The sequence below is a fragment of the Mauremys reevesii genome, linkage group 1, assembly GCF_016161935.1.
Source record: "Mauremys reevesii isolate NIE-2019 linkage group 1, ASM1616193v1, whole genome shotgun sequence".
In the NCBI taxonomy this organism is placed as follows: domain Eukaryota; kingdom Metazoa; phylum Chordata; order Testudines; family Geoemydidae; genus Mauremys; species Mauremys reevesii.
This window is the reverse complement of record NC_052623.1, coordinates 156,069,600-156,094,334: the sequence shown is the minus strand read 5'-3', so window position 1 is coordinate 156,094,334 and position 24,735 is coordinate 156,069,600. Positions and strand designations below refer to the sequence as shown.

The window sequence follows — 24,735 nt, the reverse complement described above, 5'->3', positions numbered from 1 at the left end:
AGGGGTATCAGAGGACAAGGACCAGCGGTGTTAGATAGGGGGTGGGGATCCTGGGGGGCAGTTAGGGCAGGGGTCCGTGGAGGGGGCAATCAGCGGCCGCGGGCCGGGATTCAAAGGGCTCTGGGCTGTCCTCCGCTGCGGGCAGTGCAGAGCTCTCTGACTCCCGGCCGCGGCTGAGATTTAAAGGGCTCTGGGCTGCCCACAGCCGCGGGGAGCCCAGAGCCCTTTGATTTCCGGCCGCAGCCAGGATTCAAAGGGCTCTGGGCTGTCCGCAGAGCGCCGTGTGCGGGGGATTCAGAATCCCCCCGTGGGCCGCACAGTGAGGCTTTGCAGGCCGCATGTTGTGCAGGCCTGCTCTAGGGTAAAATTCTGGCCCACTGAAGTCAATAAAGGTTTTGTTATTGACTTCATTATAGCTAGGGCTTCACCTCTGAAATATAAAAACTTCCAACTCGTCAGACCTGTAGTCATGAAGGAAGAATACAATCCTAGTTGAGTATAAAAAACCTCACTAGTTTTAAAGTTACAGGCATGAGACAACATCGACCAATCAAAGTTAAACTGGGTGTAAGTATTATGTATGTGGAGATAATTTAACCCAAAACATGGACATCACATGGCAGTTCTTTTCTTGGAATAAAAGTTGTCTACTGCACATCTAGTAATTTCATGCAGGGCTCCAGGGCTAGAGCTACAAAGTTCCCCTAGGGTTGCTGGTGGTGGCTAGGTTCAAAGACTGCTTGGCTCTCTACATGGGAGACTAATAACAACCCCCCCCCAGCAACAACAACAACAAAACCCAAACATACCAACAGACCAACTCTGGCCTTGTCTACACAAGAAAATTGTACCAATTTAATTAAATTAGTGTCAAAACAGATCTAATTAAATCTGTACAATACTCTTGTGTAGATCAGTCCAGAGTCTGTATTTAAATGTCTCTTTCATGTAATTAAATGTGGCAGTTGCAGTTCATCTTTCTTAGTCAGGCTTTAGATCAAGCATCAGCAGCCCTTGGGAAAAGTTCAAAGGCTACAACTAGAAGTGACTGGACTGCAAACATCACAAAGCAGAATTGAAACGAAAACTCTAATACATTGTGCTTGTTAATTATACAGTAACTGTCCTACCTTTCTTTATTATGGCTCCCCACACTGTCCAAAATTAGTAAAATTGCCAGATCTGGTAATCAGGGCACACCTACTAACAGTATTAAAATATACTGCTCTTTCCCCCCAGGGGAGGAGAGTGTAGTAAATTATTAATATTTGCCAAAAACTAGGAATAGTCTCTGTGTGTAAGAGGTGCTCTAAACACCCACATTCAATCCTTCCTCTATTATTCAACGTACACTTTTCTCTTAATTTCATCCTATTACTTCTAGTAACACCCTCATGTACCACTGAAAATAACTGTACTCTCATTCATGTTTACACACTTCCTTAATAAACCATTGGCACGTTGAAGACTGAATCCAATTGAAACCCCATTATTAGTCCTTTGATTATTATTTAGCAAATGTGCCTTCGCCATGAACTCAACAAGTCCACTTAGTTCATAATTATAGATATTAGAAAATATATGAGAGTCATTCCATCTTGAATGGAAAAACTAATATGAAACAATTTAATTAAACAGCTATGCTGTGTAATCAACGCTAATGCCGAAACAAGCAAGGAAGACATTAACTTTATTGAGTGGATTATTGAATAGATGAGTACTGATGTCACTCAAGAAAATACTATACTGTAGAGGAATAGTCTAGTGGTCTTTAGTGTGACAGAGGAGCCCTTGGTTAAATTGCCAATCCCAGACTCTTGTTTTCAATGCAGGCATAATCTGGGGTGGGAGAGACAGAAGGCACTGTTCCTGAAGGTGAGAGCAGTTTCCTCTCACTGCTCAATGGCATCCCCTCTGGCTGACTAAGGAACAACATTGGTTCCTCTAGCAGGAAGCGCTATAAAATTCTCAGTTGCTGGAAAATAATATGTTACAAGTAAAAGCTTTATGGTCTTTCTGTACTTTAAAGAAACCACTAACTAGATATAACTCTCCAATAAAACTACTATTAAAGTTATTTGACAGTATAATCCAACCCATTATACTATGAGGGAGTGAAGTCTGAGGCCTGACTTTATCAAGTGGTTATACTGATAGTGACCAACCCTACATAGTAATTCTGAAAGCAAATATTCCATATGCACAGGAACTCCAGCAACAATGGCTGCAGAGCAGTAGAATGCTGGTTCCCCCTGCTCATCAACATACAGAAAAGCGTATTAATCTTCTGGTGCCATTTCAACCAATATAGCAAATGCTTCTTCTACTGCAAAACATTAAATGATCAATAATTAAATGTGAATAAAGCATGATCTACTCACATATAGCATTGCTCCCTGAGCTCAGCAACTCCAGCATCCTGACCTGTGAAGTAAATAGTCCCACCCACAGCTGAAAAATGATCAGAATCCTAGACCAGCACTTACAACACCAACATATGAGACATTTTGGAAGAACAACAATGAACAGCAACAAGCTAAAATGTTTGAGATCCCTGCACAGAACTATATTGTGTGATCAGACTACCTTCTCATTGTGAAATATGGAAAAGTAAGGCCTAGTATACAGATCAGTTATGTATTGTTTTAACTGTGCCAGTTGGGGTGTGATTTTTATACTGAAACATTTATACTGGTACAACTCCTAGTGTGAATGCATTTATACTACTATAAAAGTGCCTTATACCAGTAAAACTTATTCCCTTCTTCCCATTTAGGAATATCTGTACTTGTGTAAAGCACCGTTATACCAGTATAACTGCGTATACTTGTAGGGGTGTACTGATTAAATATACATATACAGTTAAAGTGGTGCAGCTTTTGTGTTCAGACCACCCTAATGCAGACTCCCACCAAACACTGAATAAGTAACCATAAACTGGAGGTGGAATTGGGGAAGCACCAAGCACAGTTTAAACCAAGAGACTGTGCAGTAGTGAGAAGAAGGATGGTCCTGTGGTTAGAATCCTAGCTGAGGACTTGGGAGATCCACATTGAGTTCTCTGCCACAGACTTCCTGTGTGACCTGTTCTAGGGTAAATTGCTGAGTCTCTCTGTGACTCAGTTCCCATCTGGGAAATGGAGAACAGCACTTCCTTACCTAACTGGGGTTTTGTGATGATGAATACATTAAAGATTGTGAGGTACTATGGTGATCGGAGAGCACCATATAAGCTAGACAGCTTGAGAGAGAGACATTTTCTACTCCAATGTCTGAAAGTAAGGAAGTGTGAAAAAGATATTTCCTCAAATTATCAGTAATAATAAAAGACTTCTCATCAAAAAGTGATAATAAATATTGTGCCTAACCCTGGGAGAAAGGGGAGTGATAGCAGTAAGCATTGCACTACATAGCAACCTGTCACTGAATCAGGAATGGGTAAACAAGGGACCTGTGAAGGAAGAAGAAAACTACCACTGATCCAGCTTTGTTCTAGGTTGAGATAGATAAACTCTCTCTATGCAGTAAAGTTAAATCCTGATAACCCTACTGCCAGTGAAATCAAAGGAAGTTTTTTCCCTTAGTACTCCAGGATTAGAATGATTAAAAACCATGCTATTTGGCTCCTGCTAAAGTACTGGTAGATATTACTCAAGTTTACTTTTGAACTTTAGGCTAGGCTGTGTAAACATCAGAAGAGGCAGTTCAAAAGTAGCCTTATATTGTGTTCTGTGTAAGCTGTACTAATCTTTCTTCAATTTGTTGCTTGGCTACTGTACACTTTAATCCTTTTAGCAAGGAGTTGTTTAATTTTGCTTTTGATTCACCCCTTTCTTCAGGCTGAGAGGTTGATTGCCATACTCATGGAAGTACATACACTGTAGAAATCTTAAAAGAATGTAAGTTAATCAAATAGCATTTTACACCTCTGTTGTATTAAGAGCATACAACAAGCTTATGTAAATGGCATCCAACACGTTCTGTATGAGCTATACTCCTAATATGTCCCAGATGCTTATCTTTTTAGGTATTTGTATATAAATGTTTAAATATATGTTCTCCTTCTCCCTTCCCAAGTTCCCTTGGGTAGAAAGTGGACCTAACCTGGGCTTAGTTATGTGGGATCAGGGGCAGACCTGCCCATGGCTTGATGAGAGGCAGCTTATATCTGTTTTCTGAAATAATACATTTTCTGTGTATTTTTGAAATGGGCTAGCTATGAAGTTTGAGGAACTTGTTGCTCCTGACAGGAGTGTGGGTGCCCCTAGTAATGTAGTGAACATATGCAAAACAAGTGTTTCCATTTAGGCCATGCTGATAGTATTTGATGCTCTAGAATTTAAAGGGTCTCATTTAATAGTCCCACTTCCTGTCTGTCAGAAACAAGACTGATATGTGAATCAACTTTCTTGTAACCCTCTCCCACTCCAAAAAAACCACTTTCATATAGCTCATAAACATGAACTATCATATAGCTCCAGCACAGAACAACTGACAATCATTTTTTGAGCTGGTCTTTTTGCCTCTTCTTTAATTGCTGCAGAAATAAACAGGAATGTTCTCCAAAATTTTGTGATCAAGTCTAGAAATAAGTCTTTATTTTCTAGAAACACTTTACGGGATCAAGAATGATGAACAATTCCCCTGGAAGCAGGTAATTCAATGGATCGTTGTGGAGTTACTTGTTGCAGAGGTATGACAGATGCATAAGTTTGCATTGAACAATTCATTTGAATAACACTTGGCTATCTTTACACGGACTGCTTAGGAATCTATAGGTGTGTGAATAATCACTTGGGATAGGTTAAGGGTGAATCTCTCTGTACAAAAAAAAACTTTATGAAGTTTATAACTGTCAAATTATAGATAATCTACTGCCAGAAGTAAAACTGCTATTGTGTATATACTGTGGGTGTTTGTGAGGAAAAGACATCATATACAAACCTCTTAATTTGAATTTAATAGAAGCTTCTGAAAGGGGGAAAAAACATGAGGGTAATGAGAGAAATCAGCTATGGGAAAAGCTAATTCCAAACAGTGAATAACAGTGCTATTGGCAAGAAGAGGCATTCAAAATATGCACTGGAGACAGGCATGCAGGAAATAGAGGGGGAAGAGGGACATGGACAAGGTGGCTGCAAAACTATAATTTTTTGTCATTTTTTTTTTTGGAAGAGAATCAAACCAGGGAAGGAGGCAGGAAGTCAGGAAAAAATGAACATGAAGGGTAAAGAGACAGATGGTGAAGAGGAAGTAAAGAGAGGACAGCAGAAATACATTTCTAGCATTGTTATGCTTGTACATGGATCACTGAAAAACAACTCCTCCCCCCATCCCCACCCTCAAACAACTAAGGAAAATCATAGAAAAGAGACAGATACTGAGTGAAAGAAAAGAAGGCCAAACAATTAAAAGAAATTATCCTGGAGAGGGCAGAATGTTGTAGAAATAGAGGATATTAAAGGAAATATCAATAAATACTCTAGGAAAAAATAGGAAAAACAGACAATAGTCCCCTAAAATATGGGACCAGTGGCTGGAAGTTATAGGTAGAAAAATTCAGACTGGAAATAAGGTGTACATTTTTAATAGTGAGGGTAATTACCCACTGGAACAAATTACTGAGGATCCTGGTGGATTCTCCATCACTGACAAGTTTTAAATCAAGACTGGATATTATTCTGAAAGATACGCTCTAGGACGTATACTGGGGAAGTTCTGTGTTGTACAGGAAGTGAGATGATCATAATGGTCCCTTCTGGCTGTGGAATCTGTGAACTCTACATCTACTGGATAATGGAAGCATGAGTACTGAGCACCACAGGATTATAAGGCCTGATCCTGCTTAATGAAGTCAAGGGAAGTTCGATCAGGCCCATAAAGAACAGCTCATGCCAACTAGTTATTATAACGTTAGGGGCCTAACTCCCAGTTGCTTGCTTCTGTAAATCCCACTAGACACCTATCTACATCTTTAGGTGTATAAATAGCTTTGTAAATCTGGCCTGAAGTTAACACAATACTTGAATTTTAGTAAACCATTAAAGCTAGACAATGTCTCCTAAGTGTTGCTTATAATATTGATTCTGTTTGGATTTGGTATGAGCACTGTGTCACGTAGATTCAAAAGTAGCTAAAGAACTGTAAAGTAAGGATGGTGATTAAGGGCAATGTACAGCATTGGGGAGGGAGGTGCCCTAGGTCTAGTCTGAATATTTTCATTTTTGACCAGGAAATGGGAGTAAATACTATGTTAATGAAACTTATATACCATAGTAAATAAGGAGGTATTTGCAGCATCAGTGAGGCCAGAGAAATAATACAAAAGGAGATAGAGATTAGAAATGTGCAACAAACAAACAAATCAGATCATATTCAGCAAAAAAAAAAAAATGCTAGCTAACAAACCAAGGGAAAACAAAACTAGCAGTCAGAATATTCAATCTGAATAATATTTGTTATGATTTTGGCCTGCTTTTATATTTTGAATATTTGTATTTGCTGAATATTTTATTCTTAGGTGAGCAAATTTCAGCCTATTGGTTATTTTCAAACTGCTTACCACAATTATTTACTATTTGTGTTGTGATCGGTTGCCTTAGTCACATAATATTGTGTATGGTCCCTGGTAGGATGACTAAAACTTTTTAAATAAAAAAAAAGTCTGATTATAAATAACACACTTCCATTTTAAATGTTGGGGTAAATAATCATTCATGATAAAATGTGTGATTCACAAACATATTCATTAGCACCCAATAGCTGGCTGAATGTTCACAAGCAGTTAATATGACTCCATGAATAACAGTGAACTGAACACACCTCTTATTCTAAAAAAAATTTGTGAATTGCTTCTCATATCATTTGACTACTTCTCTCCAAGGCACATAATTCAATAGAAGTGGTAAAGCCACAAAGCAGTAACAGAGGGAAAACCCACAGGTGACAATGGACAGTAAGTTACTATAGACATAGCTTATTGATCACATTACATCTAAAAAGGTAAATCTAACTGGGTTTTTTTGGGGTGGTGGTGGTGAAGGAAGGGGCTCTATGTGTAGACATATAAAGTCACTGACACATAAAGTGAAAGCATGGACTAAAGCAGAAAGTTGGAGACCACATCTGGGAACACTGAATTCAGTTTTGGACACTTCTGTACTATCTAGAAAGGTACAAATTGGATGGAGTCCAGAAAGAAACAAGAATGTTATGAGCATGCCTAAGGGGGCACATAACACCATTCAAATACATTTAGATAGTTAACAAGCATGGAGCTAATGGGCTTGATTCGTCATCATGCTACAGTAGAACCTCAGAGTTATGAACACTTCGGGAATGGAAGTTGTTCGTAACGCTGAACAAAACGTTATGGTGGTTCTTTCAAAAGTTTACAACTGAACATTGACAGCTTTGAAACTTTACTGTGCAGAATCAGAATGCTGCTTTTCCTTTATTTTTTTAGTAGTCTGCGTTTAACACAGTACTGTGCTCTATTTGCTTTTGTTTGTGTCTGCTGCTGCCTGATTGTGTATTTCCAGTGACCAGTTCTAAATGAAGTGTGTGGTTGACTGGTCCGTTCATAACTCTGGTGTTCGTAACTGAGGTTCTACTGTACTATAGTGTTACACCCACTGTAGTAATTTTCATTTACTGTACTGTTCTGCTCCTCTCCCACCATATGGGCTGTTTCCTCTGTCCAACACCCCTGCAGTACAGGATTCCAGGCTGCCACCTTGATGCCCAATGTGCAAATCTAAAAGGTAGGTGGGTAATTTACTGTGTAGCAGACTAGAAAAGTCTCTATTTGAGCCTGGACATTTCAGTAAAACCTTCTTCAGAGATGAAATGCTTGAAAGTTCAAGGACATTTTTTGAGTCTTTGGAAGCTGTTTGTAAAGGTTTTTTAAGTATATTAAATAATATGTATTTATTATGGTATTTATGTAGCAGCAGGAGACAGTTAACCTGTGACAATGTTGTACTGATGTGCACCCTGGAATCCGGACAAAGCAATCTTTCACTATATTTGTATTAAAAAATGAAAAGCTCTTCAGGAGATTTCCCTCCCAGATAGTCACTGTCAGTTTCTCCATAGCTCACATTAATATGGTTAGCTATTTTCATTCTTACAGTTACCTTTCTGTTCACTCCCACATGCCTTTCGGGACCAGGGAACTTATGACATTCTCTTAGGGTTCTTTGGCAGTGCATCCATCTATTTGTCAATTCAAGGGGAGTAGTTGCTTTACAGGGCATTTTCCTAGCTTCTATTCTGTCTCCACACGCTCCAGACTTTACAAATGCTCCACTGAGAATTCCAGATGAGGAAGAGGCAAGATGTATGTACCTCATCTGCAGCTGCTACATAAGCCTCTCTATAGTAGAGCCTTTTTTGTAGCAGATGGATCCACATCACAGTTGTCTACAAGAAACCCAAGAGGACACCAAACTGATTTTCAGCACCCTCTTCAGATAGATGGCTTACCAAGGGATGCTATTGTATTGAGGAAAATTAGGCTGGGTTCCTGACCTTCAGCCCTGTGCTCAAGGGTGGCTCTAGACATTTAGTCGCCACAAGCACGGCGGCATGCTGCGGGGGGCGCTCTGCCGGTCGCTGGTCCTGGGGCTCCAGTGGACCTCCCGCAGGCGTGCCTGCGGAGGGTCCGCTGGTCCCACGGCTCCACTGAAGCCACGGGACCAGCGGACCCTCCGCAGGCATGCTGCCGAAGGCTGCCTGGCTGCCGCCCTCCCGGCGACCGGCAGAGCGCCCCCCGTAGCATGCCGCCCCAAGCATGCACTTGGCGTGCTGGGGCCTGGAGCCGCCCCTGCCTGTGCTCGTTCTTTTAGACCATGGTGCCTCCATTAAGAAAGTGTTTTAACCTTGTTGAAGTAATACAAGTTGCTTTACTGCAAACAGAAAAACATTAACACCTTACTGCATGGTGATTCCATGGATGACAGAGATCCCCTGTCTCCTAAAGCTTCACAGCCATTGAAAAGGAGCTATAACTAAAGATCAGTGCTTCTTAACATTTAGTAAAGGTAAGAATGGAGACTTGAAAGAGTGATGACTAAAGCTGAGTATTTGGAAGACATACAACCAAAACCTAGTTGAGTCCCTCCGATTACATCCAGTATTGCAATGTCAAAAGATAGAGATGCCGAAGTAATGGTTAAGATGGCACCTCCCCTCTAAACTCCTGTGTTCAGATGCTTATTACCATTCGAGGTGAAATTTCTTCTGCTTTGACCTTGAGTCAGAAGTGAAAATGTTTGGATTTTTTAAACTTTTCATTCTGTTCCATTTTGAATAATGTTGACCAGGTATAAGGTGGGATGTGTGTTTCATCTGAGAACTCTCACATGCTGTTGTTTGATGTTTTATAACAAAATTGTTGGCTTGTACATTCTGCAGTCTTGTGCTTTTGCCAGTTTTGGGGGAAAAAAGTTGGTTGTGGAACTGCAGAATTATGGATGCTTAAAAAAAAGTGTACTTAGTGAACAGTAAATTCTTGTCCTTAACTTCAGAGAGAGCCAGCAGGCTATAATGCTCAGAGTTTGAAGCTGAGGATAGATGAGAAGACACAATTACATGTAAATCATTTTGAAACCATAAGTGAATATCTGACTATTAAAGGGGATCTTTGGAAACATCATTCAATAGTTATATACTCCAATTACTCTGGATCTTTTATTCAAGGTGAACACTGCATGGACATCTTTGCTCTGCACCTATGCTGCATTTTATAAAAAATTAAAGTTAGTGAGAAAGCAAACTCAAATAATTCTGCAGATGTATGAGTGCATCCTGAGCAGGATAAATTATGGAAGTCATGGTAAAATGTAACTGATAGAGCAGTACCTGGATACTTGAAAAAAAATATAGCCATAGTGGTCTGAATAGGCCTCATCTCCACAATATTTTTAAAGCTAAGCCGTTCTGAGGCTGTGTAAGCATGCGGGACTCACCCCTGCAGTGCCTCCTGCTGATCTCTGTTCGGAATTAGCTCTCCAGCTGTCAGAGCACCCTCTGCAGGCCAGTGAGCCACCTTACTGCTGGCACTATGTCCCTCCCAGGACCCCCTTTCTCTGTGGTCCTGCCCCTCTGGCAGTAACCCCTAATCTCAAAGTCTCCCCTCCCAGGGGAACCCCCAACCCCTATCCCCACCTCACCTCAGTCTTGGCTACTGCCAGTCACCACTTAACCCCCGTTCACTAGGGCAGACTTCAGTGTAGCAGCCACTCATCACAGGCAAGGGGGGGTCTGGACCTGCTGCCTCTGCCTTGCCTACCCGTGGGCTGCCTCGTGCAACCCAAGTGCCCCATTGGCTTTATCCTAGGCCTGCAGCTTTCCTAGGCTGGAGCTCCCTGGCTCCCTTGGCCTTTCCCCAGTCCTGCTCCACTCTAGGCACTTGGTTAAGCTCCCTGCAGCCAGGCCCTTCTCTCTCTGCATAGAGAGAGAGACTGTTTGCTTGAGTTCCTGGCTTAACCCTTTATACGTCCAGCTGGACCCTGATTGGGGTGTGGCCCCAGCTGAGCCTGCTGCCCACTCAGCCTGGGCTGTTCTCCCAGCCCTCTCCCAGGGCTGGTTTTAACCCTGTCTGGGCTGGAGCGGGTAGCCACCCTGCTACAGGCTGGTTAAAGTTTGGAGGGAGAATACCAGGTGGCCTATCTTTGTTACTTCTGTGATGGTAATGCCTGTTCATTATTACATTATAGATTTGGAGTCTTTGTCAGAAACTTTTCATTATAGATCTCAAGTTGGACTACGGTTTACAGAAAAACCAGGATCTTCTGTAACAGAATAGGTGGCCCCGCTACTAACTCTAGATGCAAGGGCCTGTTTTCCAGAGTCACCACTGAAATTGATTCCTTGCATAAATTGTTAGGAACAGTGGTTCCCAAAGTGGGGTCCCTGGATCCCTTGGGGTCCGCTGTGGGTTATGAGCTAGGGTGGAATGTGCCAGAACAGCGTTCCAGCGTTTTTGCTGAATGGAGGATGCCATTTTGTTCTCAAAAGGGCATCATCTGCACAGTGTGAACTTGCACATGCCATGCGTTAGAGATCACGCTGATGTGGGAGCGTTCCGGTACTGCCAGAAATGAAAGGGGTCAATGACATTTTTTCAGATGCCAAAGGCAGGGCTGGCTCCAGCTTTTCTGCCACCCCAAGGAGGGGGGAAAAAAAAAAAAAGAGCGGCAGCACTTCGGCAGCAGCTCAATCACGCTGCTTCTTCTGTTGCAGTTCGGTGGCGGGTCCTTCCTCTCTTCCTCTTCGGTGACAATTCGGCGGCAGCTCAAAGAGGAAGAGAGGGAATGAGGGATCAGCCGCTGAATTCCTGCCAAAGACCCGGATGTGCCGCCCCGATACCGGACGGAGTGCCACCCCTTTGAATTGGCCACCCCAAGTACCTGCTTCCTACGCTGGTGCCTGGAGCCGGCCCTGGCCAAAGGGGTCCTTGGTGGAAAAAAGTTTGGGAACCACTGGTTAGGAATATGCCATGCTGGAGCAGATCAGTGGTCCAACTAGTTCTATAGCCTGTCTCTGGCCCCAATTTTTAACAAGGTCCTTAAGCATATGTCTAATTTTAACCCCTTGAATCGTTCCATCAAAGTCAATGAAATGGCTTGTGCTTAAACTTAGGCATGTGTTAAGGACCTTACTGAATTTGGGCTTCTGACCATAGTCACCACTAGATGTTTCAGAAGAAGTAAAAGAAAATCAGCCGTGAGAAATTATGGAATAACTTACTTGTAGAGGAAATTTCTTCCTAACACCTGACATTAGTGATTGACTTATGCCCTAAAGCACAAGGATTTATGTCCTTTCCAATTTTTAAAAATTTCTATCTGTTACTGTAGATATTCTAATTATCCATATATGTGTCAAATCTATTTTGAATCCTGCTCAGTTCTTGATCTCTGCTGTTTATTCCCCTGATTTCCTTTTTACCTCTGCACTGCTCATATCAAGTTTTACAAACTTTTTTTTTTTCCTCAGAATCTATTTACGCATGAGCACTTTTTAGTTATTTACTGCTAATTGTTGAATTACTGGACACAAGTGGTACGAACTGCAGATCATGATAAATAAAAACATTGAGCTCAATAGCTATAACCCACCTGTTGCAGCAATGCTTTAGTGAAGACTGTGATGGGGATTCTATTATACTTATTTCTCTCCACTCCCTTTGCTGCCTTTCCTTTAAAAAACAAACATGGCTTTCATTGTGACTTGCTCTTTGAATAGGAACAAAGCCAAAAAAAATAGCTGCAAAAATTGTGAATGTAGTGTTAAAAGTGAGCTCATAAGCACATAAGTCTTATAGCTATTTTGTGTCCCATAAGTACTGTGCATTACAATAGGGTCTTTCATTACGATTTTGCAGCACTACACAATGTCCCATACTATTCAGCAATTGCAGTCGAACTCAGTGTAATTTTAAATGCATTTCTCCATAACAACAGATACATATATGGGGTACAACCAATGCCCTCTGTGTTGTGTGAACACAAAGACAGATTGCTAGTGCCATGGCCTCATGCATCTTGCAACTCTGAGCTTGTTAATGTGTCTAATTGTGGCACGCATGGGGTTCTGGAGAAGAAAAGTATTTTCCTGCTCTAGTCAGTGTTAAAGCCTCTCATGATGTCAGCCATAGCCTTATGGTACACTGACCAGAGGTTTGCTAGCTCTGACCTGAGACATGAGAGAGTTACTGGAAGTTCCACCTCACTGAGCAATGGATCTCCCTTGAGACTGACATTCCCATTCTTCCTGGATTCACCCGAGGGGTTTTTGATTCATAAGGGGCCGATAATGGAATAAAACTTTTCACTTGCACTGTCTGTCCCTAATTTGACTTCATCCCAGACTTGTACCTTTCTGAAAACCACCCTGAACTTATTTCACATAAGTTACCATCTGATAACATAATTCAGTTTCTAGTGGCTATTTGGCCACATCACTAAAAACACCATTGTCTTCTATGCAGAAACTACTGACAAATACAATGATTGAGTGGGTATAGAGGCTGTCCTCTTACCACCAAAGCTGGTCCAGATCAGAGATGAGGCACACTAGCAGGAAGCAGTATAGCAGGAAGCTTGCTCTACTAATGCACGCACTTTAGGCATTCTGTAGATAAAGAGAGGGCTTCAGAATGGCAGATTTATTGAGCATGGGATTCATTTTGAAAAGAGCAAGATCCAAAGTTCAAAAAAGGCCTTAGTCCCGGTACAAGCAACTGCTGCAAATGTCTTCAAAGTCTTTAGGTGACATCTGGGCTCCATTAAAGTCAACAGGAGTTTTGCCATTGACTTCACCAGGATTTCTCCCTATATATTAATGTTCAACAAGGGCTGACCTCCTCACTCACCCCACGGCCTGCAATTTGTCATCCAAAAAGAAGTATTGTGACTCCTTATCTGACTTTTATTTTGACTAGCTACATCCACTCTCCTAGACACCCTTTTAGTCTCCTCACTAATGCTAGAAGGGGAAAAAAATCAGACCTGTTGTTTCTGTGAAGTGCAGGAGAGTTACTGTCAGTTTCCACCTAGGAAAGTTCTTGCTCCATGCAGTCCATTCAGTTTCCACCATGTACATGAGCCAACAATTGGTCACACTTAATGCTGAGTACATTGCCTGATGTTTTACAAACTTCCTTCACCATTGTTTGAGACGAGGCATTTAGAGGAAGTCCTATAACACCGGTTGCTTGGTCAGACTTGGTAACCCTAATACACTGGAAAGTATTTTGGGGCTATTTTTTTGCGGGGTGTGTGTGTAATTTGGCATTCTATACACTTATGTGCCTGAGCTACATGGACAGCCCCAATGCCATCAGCACCTGACGTATAAAACTGAAATACCCGCTTGTACGACAGCAGTAGAAAAGCCCAGCCTCTGTTATTGTAACAGTGTGTGCTTGGCTGTGTGGCACCTTTCTTACAACTGTGCTGCTGCTTTTCTCTAGTAAAGCAGGAGGAAAGGCTTTGGCCATGAGCGACGGGTATCATAGGCTGGGGAAGGTTGTGTCTCCCAAGCAGCCTGGTGTGGCCCCACCCATGTGTGTAGCCTTGTTAGTACTAGGCACCCACCTCCAGTACCAGCAGTGCAAAGACTGAGGCCATGTCTATATGTACAGAGCTGCAGCGGCACAGTTCATCTGGTGAAGATGCTCTATGCTGCTAGGAGAGAGCCCTCCCATTGGCATAATAATACTACCTCTGCCAGCAGCAGCAGCTGTGTTGGCAGGAGAAGCTCTCCAGCCGACATAGTGCTGTGCACGCAAGTGCTTATGTAGATGTTGGTGTAACGTACGTCACTCAGGGGAATGGTTTTTTCACACCCCTGTGCGCCATAAGTTATGCTGACATAGGCTGTACGTAGCCTGAGATGGTGGCTGCTCCTTGCACACATGTGCAAGGCGCTGAAGGGCTTTTTGTGGCCCCCCCACTTGCTCACTCATGCAGGACTAGCCATAGTCTAGCCCTAAGTGAAAGTTAATACATTTCAAAGGGCTATGCGCTTTTAAACTTTCTGAGTTGGAAAATGTTGATGAGGCTGAGATTGTTTTTGTAAAGCCCTTAGTGTTGTTGACACCGCTCACGTCTCTGGGAGCGGAGAGAGCTTTGATTGCAAGATTCAAGCAGACCAGTTGTTCAATAATAACTGCAACCTCCATTGATTGTTAGAACTAAATTATTGTAGTATGATAACTGCTGAGCCCTAACATCAACTGACCAGAGCAAGGGAAAAATTCCATGATGTGATGTCTTAAAGAAGGGAACATGGGAAGTCCTAATGCAGCCCCTTTGTCTAACCGCTAGATAACTAGAAAGGCTGCCACACCAGGATGCACATGCTGCTTCTTTTAAAGTAGTGGTGGGGCTGCTGCAGTGGAGTGTGCTTGGAACGTCTCTGGGGATTGGTGCTGGGCAGGGGCGGCTCCAGGCATCAGCGCTCCAAGCGCGTGCCTGGGGTGGCAATCCACAGGGGGCGGCAGTCAGGCTGCCTTCAGTGGCATGCCTGCAGGAGGTCCACCGGTCCTGCAGTTTCGGCAGTAATTCGGTGGTGGGTACCCCGAAGGCGCGGGACCTGCGGACCTCCTGCAGGCGCGCCGCCAAAAGCTGCCTGACTACCGTGCTTGGGGCAGCAAAATACATAGAGCCACCCCTGGTGCTGGGGAAGTGTCTCTCTGCAACTTTCCCTTTCTCACCCTTACCCCTGTGCAAGCTCAGCTCATAGATTACTCTGTAAACAGAAGGGCAGATACCTACTACCATGTACAACCTTCCCTCTTAAGGTACATCTACACTGTGTTTTAAAACCTCTGTGCTGTGTAGACATACCCTGAGACTCGCGGTTCCCGGCCAATGGGAGCTGCGGGGGCGGTGTGCAGAACCCCTGGCTGCCCCTATGCATAGGAGCCAGAGTGGGGACATGCTGCTGCTTCCGGGAGTCATGCAGAGCAGGACAAGCCCCGGACCCTGCTCCCCGGCGGGAGCACAAGGGCCGGATTAAAACATTTGAAGGACTGGATGTGGCCCCCGGACCATAGTTGCCTGCCCCTTGTCTAGCAGATGAAGACTTTTAGAATGATACTTCACAAAGCATACTGTGTACAAAACATATCCTAATTACATGACAATGGTGAATATTGCGGTTCCAGGGTGTCATAGTCTATACAGCTGGTTTAGCACCATAGCATGAGTCCTGCAAGTTCAAATCTGTATACCCAGGTTCTGCTACTCACTGTTAAGAGTTTTAAAATGCAGTGTAGACGTACTCCTAGTGTTTACCTTGACATAACTAACACGTGTGAAAGCTACAACCTGCCTTGTCCGCATTAGGATTTTATCGCACTTTAGTTACCATCTATTAGCTAACAAGTGGTTAAAACTAAGCTAAACCCCTTTTCCTAGTGTGGCTGGACTCTCAAAGGGAAATGTTGAAAAGAGGCTGTGGCTGTAAGGCAAGATAAGACAAGTGACAAAGTGTGCATGCTCTGGGCTAAATTCTACTCTCCTCAACTCTTGCTGTTGGCTGAAGTCAATGGGAGTGGCCTCACATGAACCTGAAAGCAAAATGTGGTTGTAGATTTAGATGGCAAACATCTGACTTGCTCGTAAAGTGAAAAGGCTTAGCTCAAGTACAAGCTATTTTGTCACAGACTATGGGTATTTGACTTTGACCCTATTACACTTTTCAGGCTCACTCAGTTCTTCTGAACATTCAACCTTGTGGTTTCTGGATGAATTGTTCCATTTTTTTTCCTAAAGGAAAATCTGTTTTTATTAATGCCGTGATGCAAAACAAATTAAGCTGGTGTATTAAAAATAGCAACAGTAGGAAGCTTCCTGTCCAAATAAAGATAGTGTACTGCAAAACAGCTTTATTGAGAAAGTGTCTTGTAATGTTCATTCCATTCTTTTAAACAATGCTTCTTCTTAAATGAATTGTGCAAAGATTACGCACAATAGTTTGCCTCAGGGCTCTGCTGGATGTTTTTCTGAATCACTGTTATTAATATGGGGACTGTGGGTGTTTAAGAAAAAGGATCTATATATAAATTCTGAGGAGTCCTCTCATTCAGCTGCTGGAACTTATTTTACCACTTTCTACAGATTCATTTTTCTGAATGCTTAGCTTTTCGGGAATACAGCTCATGCAAAAATGCTCCCAATAGATCATCAGCTACATGATATTCGAAGAGGTTATTATATCTCAGGCAGTGAGAAATAACTCTTACTGTGCAATATTATTCAAGCAATTAGAAATCATACTGTGTATAAAATATCAGATCTCTAGGCAGCAATATTTGGTCCTTCCTTGTGTCTACTTAAGTATGGAGCTACAGCCAAAAAAGTACTATGCTCATAATATCATCGTATTCTACTAATTATACTAACTAATTCAGATCAACAACAATATACAGTGAATGTAACCTAATTTCCCCTTGGTTAAATTCTCCCAGACTTCCTATCCCTATATTACCTTGCATAAATCCTCCATTTGTCACTTAGAAATAGGTGCAGCTCTTTGGAGTATGTCAGTGCAATTTCTTACTTTGGTAAAAGAAGATCTCAAGGGAGAAAAGTATAATATTCCTGCTCCTTAAGAATGAGTACCTTGCCTCCACAATTCTCCTGACCACCGCTACCCTAGCATGCTAGGGGCTTGACCCCAAATCTTTTCTGTCAGTGCATTAGATTGCCATAAAAATAAGTGTAGCATTTTCAGACATTTGCCTCTGAAAAGCCACAATGGGTTGTTTTCACTAGAAAATTAGGTTGTGTTAGAACATAACCTTCAAGAGTCCTATTAACCACAACTTTGTATTCAGTGTAGACAAGGACTAGTTATGTTTAATACTGTGTCACCTCATCTTGGGTAAACCCTGTTGGATCCAAGCCTAGCATGTATTAATGTTCAAGTGAAGTCAAGCCCAGTGAGAGGTGTGTATCTGATGCAATCTCGCAAGCATTGTGCATACACTAATGCACTGGCCTTACAATGCCCTTGAGAGGTTAGTGTTGTTGCCCTCAGTGTCAGACAAGAGCACCCGCCTGCCTCAGACTCTTGTGCTTTCACCAGGCAATGTTTTCTGTAAAGAAGCAGGAAATATTTGTACCATGCAGCAAGGTCCATAGTTGAATATTAATTTCCCCTGTATGTGTGTGAGAGGATCCTCCAAGCTCCTCTCAAAGCTCTGAGTATCCCTTCCAGCCATTGTCTCCTTTCTCTCCCTCACAAGCCTTGTGTCACACCAATGATTTCCTTGAATTGGGGAGGAAAGGAGGGATAGCTCAGTGGTTTGGCATTGGCCTGCTAAACCCAAGATTGTGAGTTCAATCCTTGAGGGGGGGCCATTTAGGGAACTGGGGTAAAAATCTGTCTGGGGATGGACCCTGCTTTGAGCAGGGGGTTGGATTAGATGACTTCCTGACATCCCTTCTAACCCTGATATTCTATGATTACTGCTCAATACATTTGGCAGAAGACATCAATAGAGTGGCTCATCTCCATCATAGGGAATGAGCCTATTCTTCATATGGGAAGCAAGACATGAGCATATGAGCTAGAATTTGGTGACCTCCCATAACAGCTATGTTCCTTTGTCTTGGGTATTGCTAAGGTGCCTATGAAAATTGCCAGCCACACTTGCAACTGTTAGAGACAGGGTTTTATTATTATCTGACCCATGATTGTAGAACTCAGTGCAAGGGTTTGCACAGTGAAGTCAATGGAAAATCTGAGCAGAATGAGAGCAAACCTCACTGATTTCAGAGTGATCTGCACCACTCACTACAGTCACCTAGCTTTCTCACAATAGAAGCACAGGGTGGCTGGAACAAATTGTAGAGTGGGGGTGCGGAGAGCCATTGAACCAAACTGTAAATCCCACATATAATGGAAACCACTTCAAGCCAGGAGGTGTGGCAGCCAGGGCCAGTGCAAGGATGTTTCGCGCCCTAGGCGAAACTTCCACCTTGCGCCCCCCGCCCCGAGCCCCCCCCCCATGGCAGGTCCCCACCCTCCGCCCTGAGGCACCCCCCCACCCCGGCTCACCCCTGCTCCGCACACGAGCACGAGCATCCCGAGCACGCTGTGGCTGCTTCACGTCTCCCGCCTCCCAGGCTTGCGGTGCCATCAGCCAATCACCACAAGCCTGGGAGGCGGGAGACGTGAAGCAGCCACGGCGTGCTCGGGGAGGAGGCAGGGCAGGGGTGAGCTGGGGCGGGGAGTTCCCCTGCATGCTGCCCCCCCGCACTTGCTGCAGGTGGCCCTCCCCACGCTCCCCTGCCCCAGCTCCCTCCGCCTAAATGCCGGCGGCGACTGGGGCAGACGAAGATCCGGCCACCGCGGTTGCTGCCGAAGAAAATGGCGCCCCCCAAATCCTAGTGCCCTAGGCGACCGCCTAGGTCACCTAAATGGTTGCACCGGCCCTGGCGGCAGCACCCCTAGTTCCAGCACCTGTGTAGAAGCATCTATAAAAATCTAACCACCAGGTGGAAGGGCAGAGGGAGAGAATAGCAGAACTCCTTCTGTATATAACATCTACATTTTTTTAAGGCACTCAGTTACCATGGCGATGCATGCAATATAAATACCTAGATAAATCTCCCTTGTGGCAGAGCATTATGCTGCTCCTATGCCAACCTTTGCATAGTGATTTTGATAGGCTTTTTCTCAACTTGCTCTTGGTACAATTATGAATAACTTTGTTCAGTATTGAAAGGAGTGGGCCAGTGAGCCAAAGTATTTTTATATTCTTGCTATAAGCTACAACTCACAAAGATTAAATACATAACCTACTTTTCCCACGGAGATGGGATTATTACTTTATATACAAGCTGGCATCGAAGAGAAGGAGTTAAATTCCACCGAGTTTGGTCAGATTTGAATATAGACTCAGCACAAATTTGTCCAGCAAACATTTCAATGCTGCTGAATCCTGAGTTGCATAGGAGTTTGAAAAGATTCAGATTAGCCAGTAGGAGAGAGGCATAGCCCTGAGACAGGTTCAATTATAAAAAAAGGTGCCAGCATGGGCGCCAACTTATATGGGCTCCTGGGGCTTTAGCCCCAGGAATATTCACAGACAGGGGCTCTGCTCCAGCAATATTTGGAGCTAGGTTTCTCCCCTGCTCTGCGCTGCTGGCAGCCCAGAGACTTTTAAATCCCACCCGCGGCTGGGAATCAGAGGGCTCTGGGCTGCCCGGTGCGGCGGGGAGCTCAGAGCCTTTTAAATCCAGGCCGCGGCTGGGATTTAAAAGGCTCTGGGCTCCCCGCGGTTGCAGGCAGCCCAGAGCCCTTTAAATCCCAGCCCCTGGCCGCTGATTGCCCCCTCCCCAGACTCCTGCCCCAACTGCCCCCCAGGACCTCCACCCCCTAAGCACCACTGGTCCTTGTTCCCTGATTACCCCCTCCCAAGACCCCTGCCCCTAACTGCCCCTTGGGACCTCAGCCCCTATCTAAGCCTCCCTTCTCCTTGTCCCCAACTGCCCCCTCCTGAGACCCCACCCAACTTCCCCAGGACTGCACCCCTACTTGTCCCCTGATAAACCTCCTGGACTCCCATGCCTATCCAACCGCTGCCTGTCCCCTGACTGCCCCTCCGAACCTCTGCCCCATCCAGCCCCCCCTGCTCCTTGTCCCTTGACTGCCCCCGGAACTCCCTACCTCTTCTCCAACCCCAAACCGCTTACTGTGCCACTCAGACCAGCGTGTCTGGCTCCGTGCAGCTCCAGACAGTTGCTGCCATGCTCCCTCATGGAGCCACAGCCCTCTCCCACCCCCAGCACCTGCCTTCCAGATTTGAACACCTCAAAATTCAGGAGTGCTCAAGCTCGGTTTGGGCAGCTTTTACTTCATTTCTCCCAAATCAGTTTCCCCTGCAAGGTGCCAACTGAAGATGTTGGAGAACAGAGAGATCGGGTGGCTTCCTAATGCCTGGAAAAGAGACAAAGGCCGGAGGAGGGAGTGTCAGTGCCTGTGCGGACTTCTGGGAAGTGCATGGTGTGGAAGGGGATGCTGTGATGCTTTGGAACAACTCCATACAAAGCCAGTCAGGACTCTGGGGGAGCCTCCTCTCTTGGAGCATACTGTCTCCAGGGCAAGAAGCTTACACCTTCCTGGGTCTGACCTCAGAGCATTCAGCCCTTCCACACCATGCACTTTCCACAGCGAGTCTGCCCAGGCGGGTCCTGGGGCAACCAGAGGTCCCTGCACCCCAACTCTGCAGTCAGATGTGACTCTCAGCCAGACAGTAAAACAGAAGGTTTATTAGATGACGGGAACACCGTTTAAACAGAGCTTGTTGGTACAGAAAACAGAACCCCTCTGTCAGGTCCATCTTGGGGGGTGGGGAGCCCAGAACCAAATTCTGGGTCTCTCCCCATTTCCCCAGCCAGCTCCAAACTGACACTCCCTCCTCTGGCCTCTGTGTCTCTTCGGGACATGGAGGCCACCTGATCTCTTTGTCCCCAACACCTTCAGTTGGCATCTTGCAGGGGAAACTGAGGCACCCACACAGTATTCAGAGAAAATATTAAGAACATTCCCACTTCATCACAACAGGTGCAACAAAATATAATACTGTATATTGAAGTAGGCAAGTGCTGCTTCTGACTTTCCACTTTTAATTGACCCTTGTAATCTTGTGGCACTGACGCATTGTAGCTTCATTTTATATCGGCTTACAGGGCGGGAGTGGGGGGGCACCACCATTTTGGGCCCCACCAAAAATTATACAAACCTGCCGCCTATGGGTGCCAGTGTTTCACAGTGTGGGAGCCCTTCCATTGCTTTTCCAGGATGTGTGCAGCCTTGTATGGTACAGAAATAGGTGGATTAAAAAAAACCAACCAAGAACATGACCCTATGTTTAGGATCTGGTAACACCTTTTAAAAGCCTCTCCACTACTTACTCATTTGGCAGTGATGGAAATAGCAGCAATCACACCTGTCACTGAATATCTCTTCCACGTTCTCTCTTTCTCTGTTTTATTATCTTCCTTTAGTTCAGAAAAGGAGCAAATAAAATCTATACACTCCCCTACTGTAGGGGCCCTGAACTGCCTGCTACAGAGGAGAGCAAAACTGTCAAAAATGGTTGAAGGCCATGTCATAAATAAACAGATCAGGGTTAAGGTCTCTTTTACCTGTAAAGGGTTAACATGCAGTACCTGATGACCACCTGACCAGAGGACCAATCAGAGACAAGATTTTTTCAAATCTCTGTGGAGGGAAGCCTTTGTCTGTGTTCTTTGTTAGAGAGCTTTTTTGGATCTAAGAAAGAACAGTCATGTCTCCAAGTTCTCCAGGAGTAGTTTCTACTAATTAATAGTGAGTATTAATTAGAAAGGCGAATTAGTCTTTTAAGTTGTTTTCTATATTTGCAATTGTGTGTTTGCTAAAGGAAATTCTTTATTCCTGTTTGCTAATATTGCTTTTACTGAGAAAGGGGGGAGGGGAAATTCTCTCCAGAGATTAATAAGTTTAAACCCTGTATTGTTCTATCTTGGATTACAGAGACCAGTTACTTTCTTTTTATTCTTTAATAAATTCTTTTCTATTAAGGACTTGTTTGGTCTTTCCTTGGGTGGATTCTCAGGGAAAGAGAAGGGGGAGGTATCCCTCTGTAGTTAGATCCCGGTAGCTCTCCTAGGAAAAGGGAGGGGGGAGGAAGCAGGGGGAATGGTTTATTTCTCCTGGGTGTAAGAACTCCATGAATTTGGGGCTCTTGGAATCCCCTAGGATTTTGGGGAAGGACTGTATCTCAATCCACATTTCCTGATTGAGTGGTGGCAGCTTTACTAGATCTAAACTAGGATTTTAGTTTAGAGGGAAACCAAGTCAGGTCCCCACATTGAAGCCCAACAGTTCCAAGTGGGGGTGAGACCTATGACATGGTGGCAGCAAAGGGGAGACCTACCCTAGGATTTTGGGGTGGGGGAAGACATGCGGGTCCTCACTTTGAAACCCCCCAGTTTCAAGTGAGGGTAGACTCTGACAGGCCATGACTTCACTGCGAAAAAAGGTGTGCTCTTAACTCAAGCTAGCTAACTTGAGTTAATGCAAGGTACAAGCCTAATAACGACAAGGCAATTTGTAGTTTTCACATAAGTTAGCTGGTCAAGTTACAGACTAGTTTTCTGCCACATTCTGGGGTGCAATACAGACCGAGAAAGGGTTGTGTCATCATTTCCCTCATAACCCTGCATGCCTTAAAATGCTCTGCTGCTGTAGTTCCCTTGTCTGGATGCTCCCAGCCAGCATATAAGCGTGTACTGAGCACCTGTGTGATAAGCTACCCTGGACCAGCTCTGACTCCAGAAGCCTGCTTGTTATAGCACAGTCACACTCTGGTCTCCAAAAGCCTTGTTTACCCCAACAAGATGGGCCCAAGACCTCCCAGTCCCAAATTCCTCCTCCCCAGAACTGTGTGGTCTGCAACATCCAGTCCTTTCCTGGACCATTCAGAGGAATAATAAGGTTTGTTTGCTCCTCTAAAGAGACAAAATGCATAACTTACCCCTTTAACTGGAGTTAACAATCACTTCAATTCAAACACAGCACTGGGTAGTTTAGATCAGTGCTACTCAGACTGGGGCTCCCAAGCTGCAAGTGGCTCTTTAATATGTCTTCTGCAGCTCTTTGCAGCACATGCTATGAAATCACTGTGTGATTTAATTATTAACCAATCTAAGTTATTAACCAGTTAGGATGCTTTTACTATGTTATTAACCAATTGTAGTTAATAAAATAATAATGCTTGGTCAGTCATTTTGCTGTGAGAATAATATATATATATATATATATATATATAGTAAATGAAACAATGAATTCATGCTACTGTGGGTCTTTTGGATAATGTTGATTGCTAATTTGGCTCCTGAACCACTGAGGTCTGAGCAGCTCTGGTTTAGATTAAAAGCAAAACAAGCTTATTAGCAAAAAAAGACAGGATTTTAAGTGAGTTCAAGTATAAAGAATAAAGTTATAAAAAGGTTACAAGGAAATAAAAGTGAAAAATGCTTTCTAGAGGCTAAGATTTAGAAAAACTACAGTCTTAGTTCAAGGTAAGATTTTTACCACATGACCTTTCAGCATGATGTCTGACCACCTCTCTGGTCAGGATCTCCCACAAAATCCAAAGTTCCCTTCTCGTCTTAGGTGAAACATACCTTGGGATTCTTTGCCCCTCTTCATAGTCTAATGAACCTTTGAAATGGAGTTTTCTGAAGGTTACCCCCCATTCAGGAGTTCATTCAGGAATGTAGTGATTGTCTGGTTTCACCCACATAGTTGTTATTGGGGCATTTAGTGTACCGGATGCAGTACCCCACATGTTGTAATAGGCATGTGTAGGACCCAGAGATCTTGAAAGCTGTGTTGTGAGGAATGTGGTTGATCGTTGTAGCAGAGGCGATATGTCTGCAGATTTTGCATCTGTTTTTCTGGCAGGGTCTGGTGCTGCTATGAGCTGGTGTGTCCTGGTCTGTGGGGAGCAGGGGCGGCTCTAGACATTTAGCCTCCCCAAGCAGGGCAGCATGCTGCGGGAGGCTCTCTGCCGGTCGCTGGTCCCACGGCTCCGGTGGACATCCTCAGGCGTGCCTGCGGAGGGTCCTCTGGTAACCGCGGCTCCAGCAGACCCTCTGCAGGCACCCCTGCAGGAGGTCCACCGGAGCAGCAGGACTAGCGGAACCTCCGCAGGGACACCTGCAGAAGGTCCACTGGAGCCACCTACCGCCCTCCTGGCGACCGGCAGAGTGCCCCCCGCGGCATGCCACCCCAAGCATGCGCTGGCGTGCTGGGGTCTGGAGCCGCCCCCGGTGGGGAGCTTGCTTCTGATTATGAGCTTGGAGAGGATGGGGGCATTATCTGAAGGCTGGAAGAGGAGGTTCAAGAAAGATTTCTTTCAGGATTCAGAGTAGCAGCCGTGTTAGTCTATATCCGCAAAAAGAACAGGAGTACTTGTGGCACCTTAGAGACTAACAAATGTATTTCAACATGAGCTTTCATGAGCTACAGCCCACTTCTTCGGATGCATAGAATGAAACACACAGACAGGAGATATTTATACATACAGAGAACATGAAAAGGTGGAAGGTATGCATACCAACTGGAAGAGTCTAATCAATTAAGATGAGCTATCAGCAGCAGCCGCAGGAGGAGTCCATGTGGAGTTCTTCTTCTTGTGCTGTTGGTGGGAGGGTAACT

The 24,735-nt window shown here is 44.3% G+C and overlaps 1 long non-coding RNA gene across 1 annotated transcript; it reads left to right on the top strand.

Moving 5' to 3' along the window:
* Nucleotides 1-3,839: 3,839 nt before the first annotated feature.
* Nucleotides 3,840-5,253, top strand: LOC120404331. Its single transcript, XR_005597942.1, has 3 exons — nt 3,840-3,899; nt 4,608-4,654; nt 5,176-5,253. It is a non-coding gene; the product is annotated as an uncharacterized LOC120404331 (long non-coding RNA).
* The last annotated feature ends 19,482 nt before the right edge of the window (nt 5,254-24,735 follow it).